The sequence below is a fragment of the Amphiprion ocellaris genome, chromosome 18 (genome assembly GCF_022539595.1).
Source record: "Amphiprion ocellaris isolate individual 3 ecotype Okinawa chromosome 18, ASM2253959v1, whole genome shotgun sequence".
NCBI lineage: Eukaryota > Metazoa > Chordata > Actinopteri > Pomacentridae > Amphiprion > Amphiprion ocellaris.
Genome location: NC_072783.1, coordinates 15,251,985 through 15,268,103, shown reverse-complemented (window position 1 = coordinate 15,268,103; position 16,119 = coordinate 15,251,985). Strand labels below are relative to the sequence as shown.

Genomic DNA, 16,119 nt, shown 5'->3' with positions numbered 1-16,119 from the left:
GAGCACACCAACAGTGAGGGGCCCAGCGACAGTGTGGGGCCCAAAATGGTGGGCCCCACACCGATTTCAATTTATTTCAGCTCAGGAGACTCCCCTGATATGCCTCCCGCTTTTTCTTCACATGGCCCACAAGGTAACAAAAACTGGAAAGTGTGTAAAAGTGTGTAACTTTTTTTGTGCTCGTGAGAGCCCCGGGTGGCACTTCGTGGTACTGCAGCAGATACACACACTTCCTGAAGTGTGTATCATCTCAGCCAATGGAACAAGATGTGGGCGGGGCCTCCCTGCAATATGACACTCACTACGTCATCTCCGTCTGTCGACTCCAGGCCTGCCATGCTGTGCAAAACAGGTAAGTTTAAGTTGAACTTTGTTCATTTTGATGATGTTTGTCCTCTGTACCCAGTTACTTGTAAGAACAACAACGGTGATGCTAAATAAAGTACCACACAGGGGCTTTTCTAGATTAAAAGTTAGTGGTTACTGTTACCCCCTTGAGCTATTAGCCTGCTAGCTGGAGCTGCTTGCCTGCTAGGTGTTAGCCGCTAGCCCGTTAGCTGCTAACCGCTAGCCCGCTAGCGGTTAGCCGCTAGTCCGCTAGCATTTAGCTCTACCATTCATGAGTTGTTAATTCAATTCAGTTCAATTTTATTTTATAGCACCAATTAGTCAAATTGTCTCCAGATGCTTTACAGAACCCATATGTCTGAAACCACACAGCAAGCCCTAAGGCAACAGTAGCAAGGAAAACACCCCTTTAACAGGGAAAAAAACACAAGCAGAACCTGGCTCTTTTTGTGGGAGGACCCATCTGCCTGCTGGTCAGCAGGTTGAGAGGGACAGAAAAGGTAGATTTAAAAGTAGGAAGACACTGAAAAACATCTCTGCAGGACAGACTGATGAGAAATGAGCTAACAGCTAGTAGGCCACTGCAGACACATTGCTCCTATAACACTTTATTAATCCCCAAAGGAAAATTCGAGTGTCCAAAAGCTCACTGAACCAGATATATATCCAACAGATATGCATCTAAAATAGCAGATAATAGCAATAATAGATACTAGATAATAGCAGAAAATCTAAATAATGATAAATGATAATAATATCAATAACAATAATAAATTGAAAATAATAAATAATACATAAATAATAATTATTAAATAACAAAGTAATGATAAACTACTAAATTTATATTTAAAATGATACATCAATATATAGTTAAATAAATATTGACTATTTATTTAGGATTCATTCATTAATGTATTACCCATTCATTATGCTTTATATGTAATCATAAAACTATATATTAATAAATTTTAAAAAATTTACATTAAATTAATTATTAATAGAATATTAATTAATTGCATTTAATAAATTAATTAATTAAATTCTATTAAATGAGTTATTAATATAATGCATTATTTAAATATTACCTAATTAATTTGATACAATTTGTTATTAAATAATAAACGAATGATTTATTTATTTCTTTATTACTTATGGATTTATTATTTATATCTATTTATAAATTGTTTATAAATTATTTATTAGAAAAAATACTAAAGTACTGATAAACTCATACAAGAGATTACATTAATTTAATATAATAATAATAAATAATAAACAAACTAATGAATAAAAATAAACTCAGCTATAATTAATCTCAATAAATCAACAAGTCTAGCACAGGTAGGAAAGTGTGGCATTACACAGTCCATTCAAGAGCCACTGTCCTCTACTAAGGTAAGGTTCTGTGGCCATGTGCAAATGTATGAATGTTGTACTACAAAACTACCAAAATCTAGTAAAATATTATGGCAGGCTGAGTGACATGGCAGTTTTGTTTGAGTTTTCACTATGTTGCCGTGATGGGTAGTAATGCACTACATTTCTCTATTACATGTACTTGTGTATTTCTTTTATAAATTGTATTTGTAAGAGTAGTTTTCATTAGAATACTTGTGATTAAATGTATGTACTTTTACTCAGGGATATTTGGGCACTTTTTCGCACTGTGAAATTTAATTAATGTTCAGTTTCTTATCACACGAGTGAAAATTAAAACTGTATTCCTTTTTTTAATGCAAATAATTAATTATTCAGTTATTAAAATAATCATTAGTTGCAGCCGTTGCACACTGTTTTCAGGGGTTAAAGAAAATTCCTCATAATAGTATAATATTGTGGTATTGTATTTTTATTGGTCATACATTCATAAGTTTAGGTATCTTTATAAGATACCTGTGCAAAAATCTGTGTAATATTTTGGCTTTTATTTTCACAGAGCCATAATGTCAAAAAGGAAGAACAGGATACAGCCTGTTGATGATGCAACATTATATATTCTGTCTTCGAGGACAAGCCTGGATTTATAGAAGAATTATTAATAGTAACAAAGGTATGGGACAGTGAATCTTTGCATGTTACACCACACAGTTGCACAGTATAAAATATCTACAGTAGTATTTATATAAACAAGCCTCTCTCACACATACACAACAGAGGAAAACCGCTGAATCCCCAGCTGGTATTCCGCCGATTGGTTGCTGTTTCACGACATGCAACACACTAACAGAAGACTTTCTGGCCAGAGAGTATTTATAGCTGGTGGGGTCATTTTTTTAGTAGAAAAGTTTAGGACAACGAAGTGTTTCTTCAATTAAATGTGTATTTAATTATGTCCTCATAGGAAAGGAGTGTTTGTTACCCAGCCCATTGGAACCAGGAGCGTTCCTCTTGGAATACAGAGGGTGAACTCTTATCAGTTGAAGAATGCTGGTCCAGACACTACTCCGGAGAAACAGAGTACTTTTCTGTTTGAATTTGAATGGGAGAAAAACGTCGCTGGGGGTAAGGAAAGTTTGCATTTTGCAGAAATTATGTTTTGATTGCAATCTCAAACAAGGTTTTGAATGGTTAATGAATGACAACAGGAACAATCTTTGTAATCACACATAGAATAGACTTAACAATTTAGTCTAATAAATTAGTTTAAGTCTGTAACATAAGTTGTCATCAAGGAGACTTGGTATGTTATAGTATCTTATTCTCGTCACACTGTTAAAACATGTATATTAAAAGGAATTGATAACAAAAGTGTAAATAGGTGCACACTTTAGAATTAAACATTTTTCTTTTACATTTTTAGTATTGATGCATCAAAGAAGACGGCTCTCTTGGAAGATTAGTGAATGACAATCACAGATCTCCAAATTGCATCATGAAAAAAAATCTTAGTAAACAACACACCACATATGTGTCTATTTGCTGTGAAAAAAATAGAAATCGGATCTGAAATTGAGTACAACTACGGTGATTGGCGTAAAATGGTACTTTGTTTTTGCTAATTTGTGTAAAAATGTGTTGCAAAAGTAAAAATTGGTGAACTAGTGCACGACAGCTACTGTTTTATGTCTGTCTCCATAATGCATTGTGACTTGTTGATAAGCATTCAGCTAAACTTTAAAAAAATGTCATATTTCTGAAAAGAGCAAATTGTGTCTGTCAGCATGTAGTGTTTTATTGTTTGTATCTGAATTCCAGCAAACAAACAAGCAGACTTCTCCTGTGGCAGCAAAGATCGAGATGTCCCCATAGATGGTGCTTTGCATGAGAATTCAAACCAGAATGATGCTTGTGCACAGGTAATGGTGCGAGGTAGACAGTGTTGGCCTTAAAAGAAATGTGTTCCTCTGACTGACATCTTTCTACTATTGTCCTCATGGAGCCACGTGGAACATCACACACTCATACATTTCTCTACTTTCAGTACTTTTCAGTAGTTTTTTTGTTTGTATCTAAATTGCAGGTAACAAACAAGATGGCTTCTGCTGTGGCAGTAGAGCCCTGAGATGTCCCCATACATGGTGCTTCACATGAGGATTCAGACCAGATGATGCTCATGCACAGGTAATGTAGATACTGTTGGTCTGCACACTATGTAGTTCCATTACCAAGATAGGAGGAATTCAAATTGCTTGTCTGATAGCAGCCTTTCATTCAGGGTGATGATATAGACTTCAGTTTTAAGGAAATGAGTTCCTCTGACTGACACCTTTTTAATCTTGTCCTCATGTAGCCAGTTAACATTACACACTCATACATTTCTCTACTCCACTTCTTGAAGCCAGTGGGCATCACACCCAAATGTTCCAGGACAGTTCATGTGGGGCCCAGTTCACATCACACACTCATGCTTTTATCGCCTTAACTTCTTGTGAGCCTCACACACAAATGTTCCAGTACACACCATGTGGGGCCCAGTTCACATCACACACTCACATTGTTTTCTAGTCTTGACCCTCATGGGGCCCTCCGTATGTATCACAACTTAGGTGTTTTCACATCCTTGCTGCAATGCATGACATAATTTAAACTCTGATAATTGCAGGTATATTTTTACACTACTTGAACTGCTGCATGTTTGAAAGGCTCATTTGAATTTGATGCATTCTAACCATCTGTAACGCACTGTGACACTTGTTGGTACCTCTGGAGAAGATGATGCTCTACATGTAGCTTTCAGTTTATGCTGTTTCAAACATGGTTTTCACATAAACTCTAGTAATGTGCATATTTCTAAATATAGAACATGTTGGATGTCAGTGCTTAATGCTTTTTGTTTGTATCTAAATTGCAGGTAACAAACAAGATGGCTTCTGCTGTGGCAGTAGAGCCTGAGATGTCCCCCATACATGGTGCTTCACATGAGGATTCAGACCAAGATGATGCTCATGCACAGGTAATGTAGATACTGTTGGTCTGCACACTATGTAGTTCCATTACCAAGATAGGAGGAATTCAAATTGCTTGTCTGATGCAGCCTTTCATTCAGGGTGATGATATAGACTTCAGTTTTAAGGAAATGAGTTCCTCTGACTGACACCTTTTTAATCTTGTCCTCATGTAGCCAGTTAACATCACACACTCATACATTTCTCTACTCCACTTCTTGAAGCCAGTGGGCATCACACCCAAATGTTCCCAGGACAGTTCATGTGGGGCCCAGTTCACATCACACACTCATGCTTTTATCGCCTTAACTTCTTGTGAGCCTCACACACAAATGTTCCCAGTACACACCATGTGGGGCCCAGTTCACATCACACACTCACATTGTTTCTAGTCTTGACCCTCATGGGGCCCTCCCTATGGATCACAACTTAGGTGTTTTCACATCCTTGCTGCAATGCATGACATAATTTAAACTCTGATAATTGCAGGTATATTTTTACACTACTTGAACTGCTGCATGTTTGAAAAGGCTCATTTGAATTTGATGCATTCTAACCATCTGTAACGCACTGTGACACTTGTTGGTACCTCTGGAGAAGATGATGCTCTACATGTAGCTTTCAGTTTATGCTGTTTCAAACATGGTTTTCACATAAACTCTAGTAATGTGCATATTTCTAAATATAGAACATGTTGGATGTCAGTGCTTAATGCTTTTTGTTTGTATCTAAATTGCAGGTAACAAACAAGATGGCTTCTGCTGTGGCAGTAGAGACTGAGATGTCCCCCATACATGGTGCTTCACATGAGGATTCAGACCAAGATGATGCTTATGCACAGGTAATGTACATACTGTTGGTCTGCACACTATGTAGTTCCATTACCAAGATAGGAGGAATTCAAACTGCTTGTCTGATGCAGCCTTTCATTCAGGGTGATGATATAGACTTCAGTTTTAAGGAAATGAGTTCCTCTGACTGACACCTTTCTAATCTTGTCCTCATGTAGCCAGTTAACATCACACACTCATACATTTCTCTACTCCACTTCTTGAAGCCAGTGGGCATCACACCCAAATGTTCCCAGGACAGTTCATGTGGGGCCCAGTTCACATCACACACTCATGCTTTTATCGCCTTAACTTCTTGTGAGCCTCACACACAAATGTTCCCAGTACACACCATGTGGGGCCCAGTTCACATCACACACTCACATTGTTTCTAGTCTTGACCCTCATGGGGCCCTCCGTATGGATCACAACTTAGGTGTTTTCACATCCTTGCTGCAATGCATGACATAATTTAAACTCTGATAATTGCAGGTATATTTTCACACTACTTGAACTGCTGCATGTTTGAAAAGGCTCATTTGAATTTGATGCATTCTAACCATCTATAACGCACTGTGACACTTGTTGGTACCTCTGGAGAAGATGATGCTCTACATGTAGCTTTCAGTTTATGCTGTTTCAAACATGGTTTTCACATAAACTCTAGTAATGTGCATATTTCTAAATATAGAACATGTTGGATGTCAGTGCTTAATGCTTTTTGTTTGTATCTAAATTGCAGGTAACAAACAAGATGGCTTCTGCTGTGGCAGTAGAGCCTGAGATGTCCCCCATACATGGTGCTTCACATGAGGATTCAGACCAAGATGATGCTTATGCACAGGTAATGTACATACTGTTGGTCTGCACACTATGTAGTTCCATTACCAAGATAGGAGGAATTCAAATTGCTTGTCTGATGCAGCCTTTCATTCAGGGTGATGATATAGACTTCAGTTTTAAGGAAATGAGTTCCTCTGACTGACACCTTTCTAATCTTGTCCTCATGTAGCCAGTTAACATCACACACATACATTTCTCTACTCCACTTCTTGAAGCCAGTGGGCATCACACCCAAATGTTCCCAGGACAGTTCATGTGGGGCCCAGTTCACATCACACACTCATGCTTTTATCGCCTTAACTTCTTGTGAGCCTCACACACAAATGTTCTCAGTACACACCATGTGGGGCCCAGTTCACATCACACACTCACATTGTTTCTAGTCTTGACCCTCATGGGGCCCTCCGTATGGATCACAACTTAGGTGTTTTCACATCCTTGCTGCAATGCATGACATAATTTAAACTCTGATAATTGCAGGTATATTTTCACACTACTTGAACTGCTGCATGTTTGAAAAGGCTCATTTGAATTTGATGCATTCTAACCATCTGTAACGCACTGTGACACTTGTTGGTACCTCTGGAGAAGATGATGCTCTACATGTAGCTTTCAGTTTATGCTGTTTCAAACATGGTTTTCACATAAACTCTAGCAATGTGCATATTTCTAAATATAGAACATGTTGGATGTCAGTGCTTAATGCTTTTTGTTTGTATCTAAATTGCAGGTAACAAACAAGATGGCTTCTGCTGTGGCAGTAGAGCCTGAGATGTCCCCCATACATGGTGCTTCACATGAGGATTCAGACCAAGATGATGCTTATGCACAGGTAATGTACATACTGTTGGTCTGCACACTATGTAGTTCCATTACCAAGATAGGAGGAATTCAAACTGCTTGTCTGATGTGGCCTTTCATTCAGGGTGATGATATAGACTTCAGTTTTAAGGAAATGAGTTCCTCTGACTGACACCTTTCTAATCTTGTCCTCATGTAGCCAGTTACCATCACACACTCATACATTTCTCTACTCCACTTCTTGAAGCCAGTGAGCATCACACCCAAATGTTCCCAGGACAGTTCATGTGGGGCCCAGTTCACATCACACACTCATGCTTTTATCGACTTAACTTCTTGTGAGCCTCACACACAAATGTTCCCAGTACACACCATGTGGGGCCCAGTTCACATCACACACTCACATTGTTTCTCTTGTCTCATGTCTTGACCCTCATGGGGTCCTCCGTATGGATCACAGCTTAGGTGTTTTCACATCCTTGCTGCAATGCATGACATGATTTAAACTCTGATAATTGCAGGTATATTTTTACACTACTTGAGCTGCTGCATGTTTGAAAAGGCTCATTTGAATTTGATGCATTCTAACCCTCAGTAATGCATTGTGACACTTGTAGGTACCTCTGCATATTATTGGGAAAATACCTGTCATAATTAAACCCATGTTACTTACTGCTTACGTTATGTTTAACTGAATTTAGATGTTAATCGTATGGCAGTTGCCCCTCGTGGATCATCCCCTAAGTGATGAAATAGGTGAGGACTGTATAGAAGACCAGCTTCTGAGTCTGCACTGCAATGAGGTTGTCAGAAAGAAAAGGAGTACAGAAAACATTCTGCTATTTCTCAGACACTTTTATTTTTTATGGCAATAGAATGTAGTTTAAAAATGCTTTCTTTGTGATGGATAGCCATACCTTGACATCACTCTGTTATGTTTTTGCAGATGCATAGAATATCAGATGTTTGTGAGCCTCTGGGTAGTTCAAATGAGAGCATAGTGGATGAAACTGATGAGGATTCCATGAAAAACTATTCTGGTGGGCATTCTGAGCACAACGTTGTTCCAAAGTTGAGAAGGACAAAGAGCTTATTGGTACGGTTCTGACAGTCTGAATACAAGTAATTATTATAGTCTATTTTCAACAAAATCTTTTTCTTGTAACTGATTTTTTAAATGGATAGTCATACTTTTTTCTTCCTTTTTCTGATGGATAGAATACCAGATTTTTCTGATGCTCTGTTTGATTCAAATAAGGACAGCACAGAAGGCCCTTCCTTTAAGTCTGAAAGGGCTTCACGAAGGCTGCAACCCGTAAACATCTCGTTTTTACTCACTTGTGTTGTCACTTAAAGGGTCAGGGTAAGACTTTAATACAGATACGACTCTGGACATATATGTCTGTAAAGTTCAACTTGACTGGTTTGTGGAGGCACAAAGCATGTGGCAGTTATCCTTTACATTACAAGTGACACATCAAGATAGGTTTTAATTTTTCTGTTCCAGCGCAGTAGGCAGTTAACCGTGTAGTAAGATGGTCATATTGAACAGTCATTTGGAGGTTGAAGTATTAACTTCAAGACAGCATCATTTCAAATCGTTTCCCCTCATTCAAAGCCAGACTTTGCTTTACTGACAATTACTTCATGTTTTAAGTCAAAAAATTATATATATAAAAATAATGTTTTTCTGTACCCAGAAGCCAGTGTGTACAAGGAGAGGATTCAGAAGATGAGGGCAGTGTGGCACCCCTATTGGAATGTACCTCATCATCTGCCCAAAACCAAGTGGTGTCAGCAAAAATGAGAGGTAAGCTTGGATTTACTTTAATAATACATACATTTAGCAGCCACTTTATTAAATACAACTACTGGTGTAACTGGCTCTGGAGATTAACTCGCCAGCCAAAGAATACAAACTGGTCTAGGCCAAAGTATACCCTGGGGTATACTCTGCCTAGGCCAGTTTACACCTGTTGACGCAAAGAGATTAAGTATGGTAAGCTCTTAATTGTTCAGTTATTTAGGTTTTTTGTTTTTTTTACGAAGAGGTATGCTTAGCAAGTAAATCATTATTCTTACTAAAATGTCCTTGAACTAATTACAATTAAAGAGATTCAAATCAATGGAAAAACTGAATTGCATACTAAGATAAAATTATATTGTAAGCAAAACATTATCAAAGAAGATCAACATTTGCTGTTGTTGATTTCCATTGTGACTGTATAGCTGATTTCAGTATAATATCTATTTATATTACCTTTGTATTGTGCTTGAATTACGATTGGCTTGATTTGTGCTCCAGAAATTAACCATTACATTGGCATAATATCTCATAGTATATTTTGCATAAAATCCATCCATCCATTGTCTATACACCACATAATCCTCATTAGGGTCATGGTGGGCTGGAGTCTATTCCAGCTGACTTAGGGTGAAGGTTCACCTGGACAGGTAGCGATGTGTCACAAGACTACACATAGAGACAAACAATCACAGTCACATTCACACCTATGGATGATTTAGAATCACCAATTAACCTCAGCAGGTTTTTGGACTGTGGGAGGAAGCTGGATAACCTGGAGAAAACCCACACATGCACAGGAAGAACATGCAAACTCCACACAGAAAGATCCCAGGCCCAGGCTAGGATGCAAACCTGGGATCTTCTAGCTGCAAGGCAGCAGTGCTAACTACCAAGCTACTGTATAGCCTTATTTTGCCTAAAATGCTTGATTTAACTTAATTGACTGTTCTTAAATTAAGATAAAATTCATTTGATTGATGTAATCTCATATTACATGGCATGTATTCTAGCCTGGAAGGTTTTATTCTGGGTTATTTCAGCCCCTGGGGTATAAAAGCTAAATTATACTTTTGCCAGGAGTTTAATCTGGCTTGTTAAATGCAGATCAAGTCAATCTTAGTTTAAGCACAAGTCAAAGACAATACAAAGAGGTATTATACTAAAATCTGTTGTACAGAAACAAGTGAAAGCAGCACTAACCAATGTGGATGTTCTTTCATAATGTTTTGCTTCAATTTTTCAGTTTTTCCTTTAATTTGAACTGTTTTCATTTAAGATAAGATCTACTTTATTCATCCTGGAGGAAATTATTTAAATTTAAATTAGCTCAAGGACATTCTAGTTATGTTCTTTCATAATGATTTGCTTGCTGAGCATACCTCTTTGTAAAAAAAAACTAACTAAACAATTAAGAGTTTAGCATGCTTAATCTTTGTGTCAACAGTTATAAACTGGCCTAGGCTAGAGTATACCCCTTTTAATTCTTGGTGTCATGAAACATCTGTTATGCCAATCTCTTGTTCCACTTCATCCCAAAGGTGCTCTATTGAACTGAGATTTGGTATATGTGGAGGACATCTGAGTCCAGAGAACTCATTGTCAAACTCATGTTCAAGAAACCAGTGTGAGATTATCTGTTTTGACTTTGTGACATGGAGCATTATCCTACTGGACGTGTCCATCAGAAGATGGTACGCTGTGGTCCTAAAGAGATTGACATGGTCAGCAGCAGTACTTAGGCAGGATATGAGGTATAAACCAGCTGGTACTAAGGGGCCCAAAGTGTGCCAAGAAAATCTCCACCATACCATTACATCACCAGCAGCAGCCTTAACCATCGATACAAGGCATGATGGATCCATGCTGTTATGTTGTTCACATCAAATTCTGACCCTGTCTACATCTATGTATGCTCTCTATTTTTTTCTGTATCCAGAAGCCAGTGTGGCACAAGGCGAGGACTCAGAAGATGAGGACAGTGCGGCATCCCTGCAAGAATGTACCTCATCATCTGCCCAAAACCAGATGGTGTGAACAACAAAGAGAGGTAAGCTTTGCAATCTCCTTGATAGATATGATTCACATGGTTTTTGCAACAATAACAACTAGTGTTGTTTTTGGCAGCCTGTTTTAATTTTAGTTTTAGTCTCATCTGTGTCAAGCTGTCATTTTACTTTTTATCAGTTTTAGTCAAGTTCATACTCTTTTTTAGTCTAGTCAAGTTTTAGTCGACTAAAAGTCTGAGCATTTTAGTCTTGTTTTAGTCAGAATTGTCTATGACTATTTTATTTGTGTTAGTCGACAAAAACTGACAACACTTTAGTCTAGTTTAGTCACTGAAAATTGTATTTCAGTCTCTTTTCAGTAATGCAATTATATTTAACCAAGTCAATATAGTATACATACCAAGTAGTATAGACAAAACCAAAATGTTCTTTTAGCCAAACCCATTTCACAATTCAAACAAGATTATCTTTTTATCATATTATTATTACCTTATAGGTATAGGATTGAGTAAGTCACATTGCCTGCATCTGTGCAGTGTGACCTGATGCAGCCCAGACACGGGAAACAGAAATACTACAAAATAATAAATAAACGAGACGAAAGAACATTTCATCTCATCTCGTTTTGGTCAACGAAAATGAAGAGGCATTTTAGCGTAGTTTTTATTTTGTAAACCAAATTTAGTCTTGTTTTTATTGGTCAACAATATTGCATTATATATTTCATTATAGTTATCATCACATGACCAGCATTTACGTTGTCTCATCTCGTTTTCGTCATGTGATAAAGGTTTGTTGACAACAATATTTAGTCATAATTTTTGTTGACGAAAGCAACACTAGTAACAATAATGCTGTGGTGCCTTGATTAGCCCTGCAGATATTCTGTTTTGTCTGAAATTGAGATTAAGCTTTTGGAAATTGTGTCCAGATTTGTCCTCATTTCACTATAGTTCTTGGACCATGTTTAAGATATTTTCCTTGTATTGTATGTCTTTTTTGCCTCTTTAGGTAAACAATCTGCTGTCAAAAGACGTTGGACGCCAGAGGAATCTGCTGCAGTTTACAGACATTTAAGGAAATTCATAGTGAGAAGCCAAGTTCCCGAAAAAGTGGACTGTGAGCACTGTATTACTGCAGAACCTCAAGCACTAGGAAACAGAGACTGGAAAGCAGTAAAATACTTCAAGAATCTTCTGCCATCAGAAGAGAACTACAGTGAATTGCTACTAGATGTGAGCAGTGTGTGGATTCTGCTTTATTCAAACTGTACCTGCCAGGTAACACTATCTACACAGCTGCATTTACAAACACAAACAGATGATGGAGTAAACAGAGCAGCCATCTTAGTACCTTAAAATGGCCAATTTCCTGTTAAGAGAATGTTCTGTTTGTTGTGGAATGTTACATAAGACTGCCAAGTTTTGTTCATTCATTAGGGTTATGTCGTGTTATGTCTGTGTTTCGTTGTCCCTCTCTGTCTCATTCTCTTTCTATGTCTGGTTCTGTCTCTATGTCTCATCTCTCTGTCTCGTCTCTCTCTCTGTCTCTCTGTCTCCTTGTGTCTCTCTGTCACGTCTCTCTGTTTCATTGTCTCTGTCTCATCTCTGTCTCATTATCTCTCTGTCTCGTCTCTGTCTCCTTGTCTCTATGTCTCATTCTCTCTCTGTATCTCGTCCTCTCTCTATGTCTAGTTCTCTCTTTGTGTCTAATGTCTGTCTCTCGTTCTCTGCCTGTGTCTCATTCTCTCTCTGTATCTCGTCCTCTCTCTATGTCTAGTTCTCTCTTTGTGTCTAATGTCTGTCTCTCGTTCTCTGCCTGTGTCTCATTGTCTCTCTGTGTCTCCTCACTCTCTGTCTTGTTCTCTCTCGCTCCTGTTCCAGCTTCTGATCAGTGAATTCTGGCTCGAAATATTCATCCATTTTAAGTTCCTCTGGAGCTGAACACCTGAAATTGTCTCAAGAAAGTTATATTAGGTTGTAGTTGTAATTAAAATAATAATGAATTAATTAATTACTGCTTTTTGCATTCATTTGTCTTTAACAACAGATCATAATAGTACTGCATTGTGAGTATTTTAGAGGGAAAGAGATGAGATGCAGAATGTAGAGAATGTAAATTACAGTGTATATCCTGATTCAGTCCCGCAGTGTGTTTGGAAATTAACACCAAGTAATGTAATTCATTGTTATAGATTTTAAATATGTCCCCATTAAGATATAAAGTGTAGAGATATACATGCGTGTGTGAAAAAAGACCTCACAAGTCCTAAATGTTAAAAACGGACCCCAGATGTGACCAAAAAACTGGCGTGGAGACAAAAGTTGTGAATTCTGTTAATTTGAAGTGATATTTATCATTTAGATTTTTTTTTTACCTTGCCTGATTTTTTACAAAGCTGTAGCACCACTGGAAAGGGTGGACCCCACAATTGGGCAAAGAGACAGCAGGCCCCTCAAGTGAGTTACGCGAGTATGTGTGTGTGTGCGTGTGTGTGTGTGTGGGGTCAGGGGATGAGGAGGAGGTTTTAGCTGTGGTAGCAGAGATCCATCAGAACTTACTGCACTGCACCATTAGTTTCACCAGAGGGCAGGGGCATGTGTTTGCCAAGATGGCATTTAAAAAGCTCTATAATCTCGGCTCCAGCATGTATCTCAGGCATCAACCTGAGATACATGCTGGAGCACAGTGCGAGAGGACGGTAAAGAGATGAAGGTATGCAACGCCAAGCCCCAGCTGAAATGCTTTAAGATGATGTACACAGTTATACATCCACTCTAGCAGGTCAGCATCTGATACTGTTATACAATCAGTATACTGTGTACTGTAAATTACCTCTACCTGACTATATTAAAGCCTAATCGACCTTTTATTTGGGTAACCTCCCTGATGTCAGCTACACAGAACCATATCCAGCTCGGTTCATGATATAATTATTTTATTATTCGCATTTTTCCACTGTCAGATTTAATTCAGAGGTGTTCGGTGAAGAAGCCTGATTAAAAGAGTATTACCATATGAATCCTCAACGCCTGCTAGCTCAGTTACCTGTTCACTTCCATGGCACATGGTTGAGATGAAAGTCACGATTTTCTTTGTATCAAGGATGATAAATTCATAATGCACAGCCTTCCTTCTGTTGCCTCTTCATGCTACCTCACCTTAATGAGCTGGGAATAGGAGGGAAAAAAAGGAAGGTGGTTCCTTTGAAAGGTGTTTCAGATTCAAAGGTTGTCACAGTGGGTCGTGGAGTGGCCTACCAATGACAAAGGTGACAAAGGAAGACAACAATAGCGTGTTTGTGTGCATGTCACACACAGACTCGCTGTTATGATTGAATGGGAAAAATAACCAGCAGTCTCAACAACAGATACTCCATCTGCAGCCATGAAAGCAGCGCTGGGTGAGGTGTGATTGAGTTCAAAGTGCATCGGTATGTGGGTGCTGGAAGTATATTGCTTTTCATTTTTTCCACTGCGGATGGTCTGACTGTGTTTTCTTGTGTAGTTCACATTTTAGCTATTTCCTCTCAGTCTGTGCCTGATGAAAGTGACACTACAGGGACGTTTTCCATTTGACACCATGAAAAACACACAACTGGGGCCACTGAGAATATGATAGAAAAGCACAAATGGCATTTTTGTTGTTTTTAACAGGTATCCTGATGGAGTTTCTTTGACCGAATTGATTTCCTAACCATCTGATTTGTGGTGAATTCCAGTGATTAGAGCTAAAATAGCAGAAACACAAAAATAACCTGCAACAATTGTGCTGTTAATTGTGATCATTTGATGCGTTTCTTTGTTCATTGAATGTCAGGCATCATGAAAAGGAAGTCCACTGATTTTACACTCAAAGTCTGTTTGCAGGTGACTGGAATGTAAGTGCTGCATATATAAAAGTATAAAGGCTTTTAGTCTCTAGAGGAAGCTGTGTGAAGTCTGATATGGTGCCTCAGGGTATGTCACTTGAATCGATGTTGGCCAGGGCTGTAGACTACAAGTATAAAAAGGAAAACAATCTGTTGGTATGGAATTCGAAACAAGTGAGTGTACCAGACCTCTACACCTGCTGCAGGCTGCATTAAGGCTTTATTATGTTCAGTTATGGACACGGATGTGAAGTTGTTATATTGTTTTTCTCGTCTGTTGCAATATGCTTCGAGGACTCCAAAGGTTCTATACATCTGCAATAGGTCACATCTGTTTTGTCCGTATATGCATTTCATTGATGAGAATGCACACTATTGACCTTGTTGTGTAGCTGCCACAAATTTTGGGCTGCGCTTGGACATGTGGGAAGGGGTCTGCACAAACGCTCATGGACTTGAGAAGATTAGCAACTTTATGCCTTGGGAGAGTGTTATACTGTCTGGGTCTGTATATATGTGAGACAGCACTAGATTCCTTGTGACATAAATTTTGTCATCTCCTCAAATCTGAAATTATCTGTGCAGATCCCCCAGGCAGTGGTGTGAGTGATCGGCAGTACAGTGTATGTCAGAAATGTAGACACGACTACTGCACATACACTACCCAGGCAATTTCATGTTTTCCATGAAATGTCACACATTTATTCATGTGTTGGTGATGGTTGCTGAAAATGGGCGTCTGTATGCTATGTAGATATTCCATTAAAAATCAGTCATTTCCAACTAGAATAGTCATTTACAACATTAATAATGTCTGGACTGTATTTCTGATTAATTTAATGCTACCTTCATTGAAAAAAAAATGTTTTTCTTTCAAAAATAAGGTGACCGCAAACTTTTGAACAGTAGTGTATATGTAAGAGAATGCCCTTAAAAATTGTGTAATAACAACAGCTATGCCTCCTTTGGTGCTGGTCAGTGTTGAGCAGTAAGGCAGGACATACACATATGTTCTATGTTAATGCTTCACGGCAGCTGCATGCTGGAGCCTGAAACATGTATGAGTCCTGAGGAACACATTACTTGCAAACTTTATAAAGAGTCAACTTCTTCAGAAAAAGGTATGTAGTCTAAGAGATCTGAAATTACTGAAGTTATTTTGGCATTTTATCAAGTCGTGGATGGAGGGTTGTTTTTAGTTCTGGTCTGCTACACATTAGCTTGACAC

The 16,119-nt window shown here is 38.3% G+C and overlaps 1 protein-coding gene and 1 long non-coding RNA gene across 12 annotated transcripts in view; both read left to right on the top strand.

The window, feature by feature from the left end:
- The window catches only part of LOC111572501 (protein shisa-6-like), a 109,281-nt gene that overhangs the window by 18,956 nt on the left and 74,206 nt on the right, over positions 1-16,119 (top strand). The window lies entirely within an intron of this gene.
- On the top strand, positions 7,075-13,480 carry LOC129347403 (uncharacterized). Of its 2 annotated transcripts, XR_008599494.1 has the most exons (5): positions 7,075-7,238; positions 8,908-9,017; positions 10,951-11,061; positions 12,032-12,300; positions 13,419-13,480. It is a non-coding gene; the product is annotated as an uncharacterized LOC129347403 (long non-coding RNA). The 2 variants fall into 2 exon arrangements; XR_008599493.1 differs by lacking the exon at positions 13,419-13,480 and having other exon boundaries at positions 7,080-7,238; positions 12,032-12,783.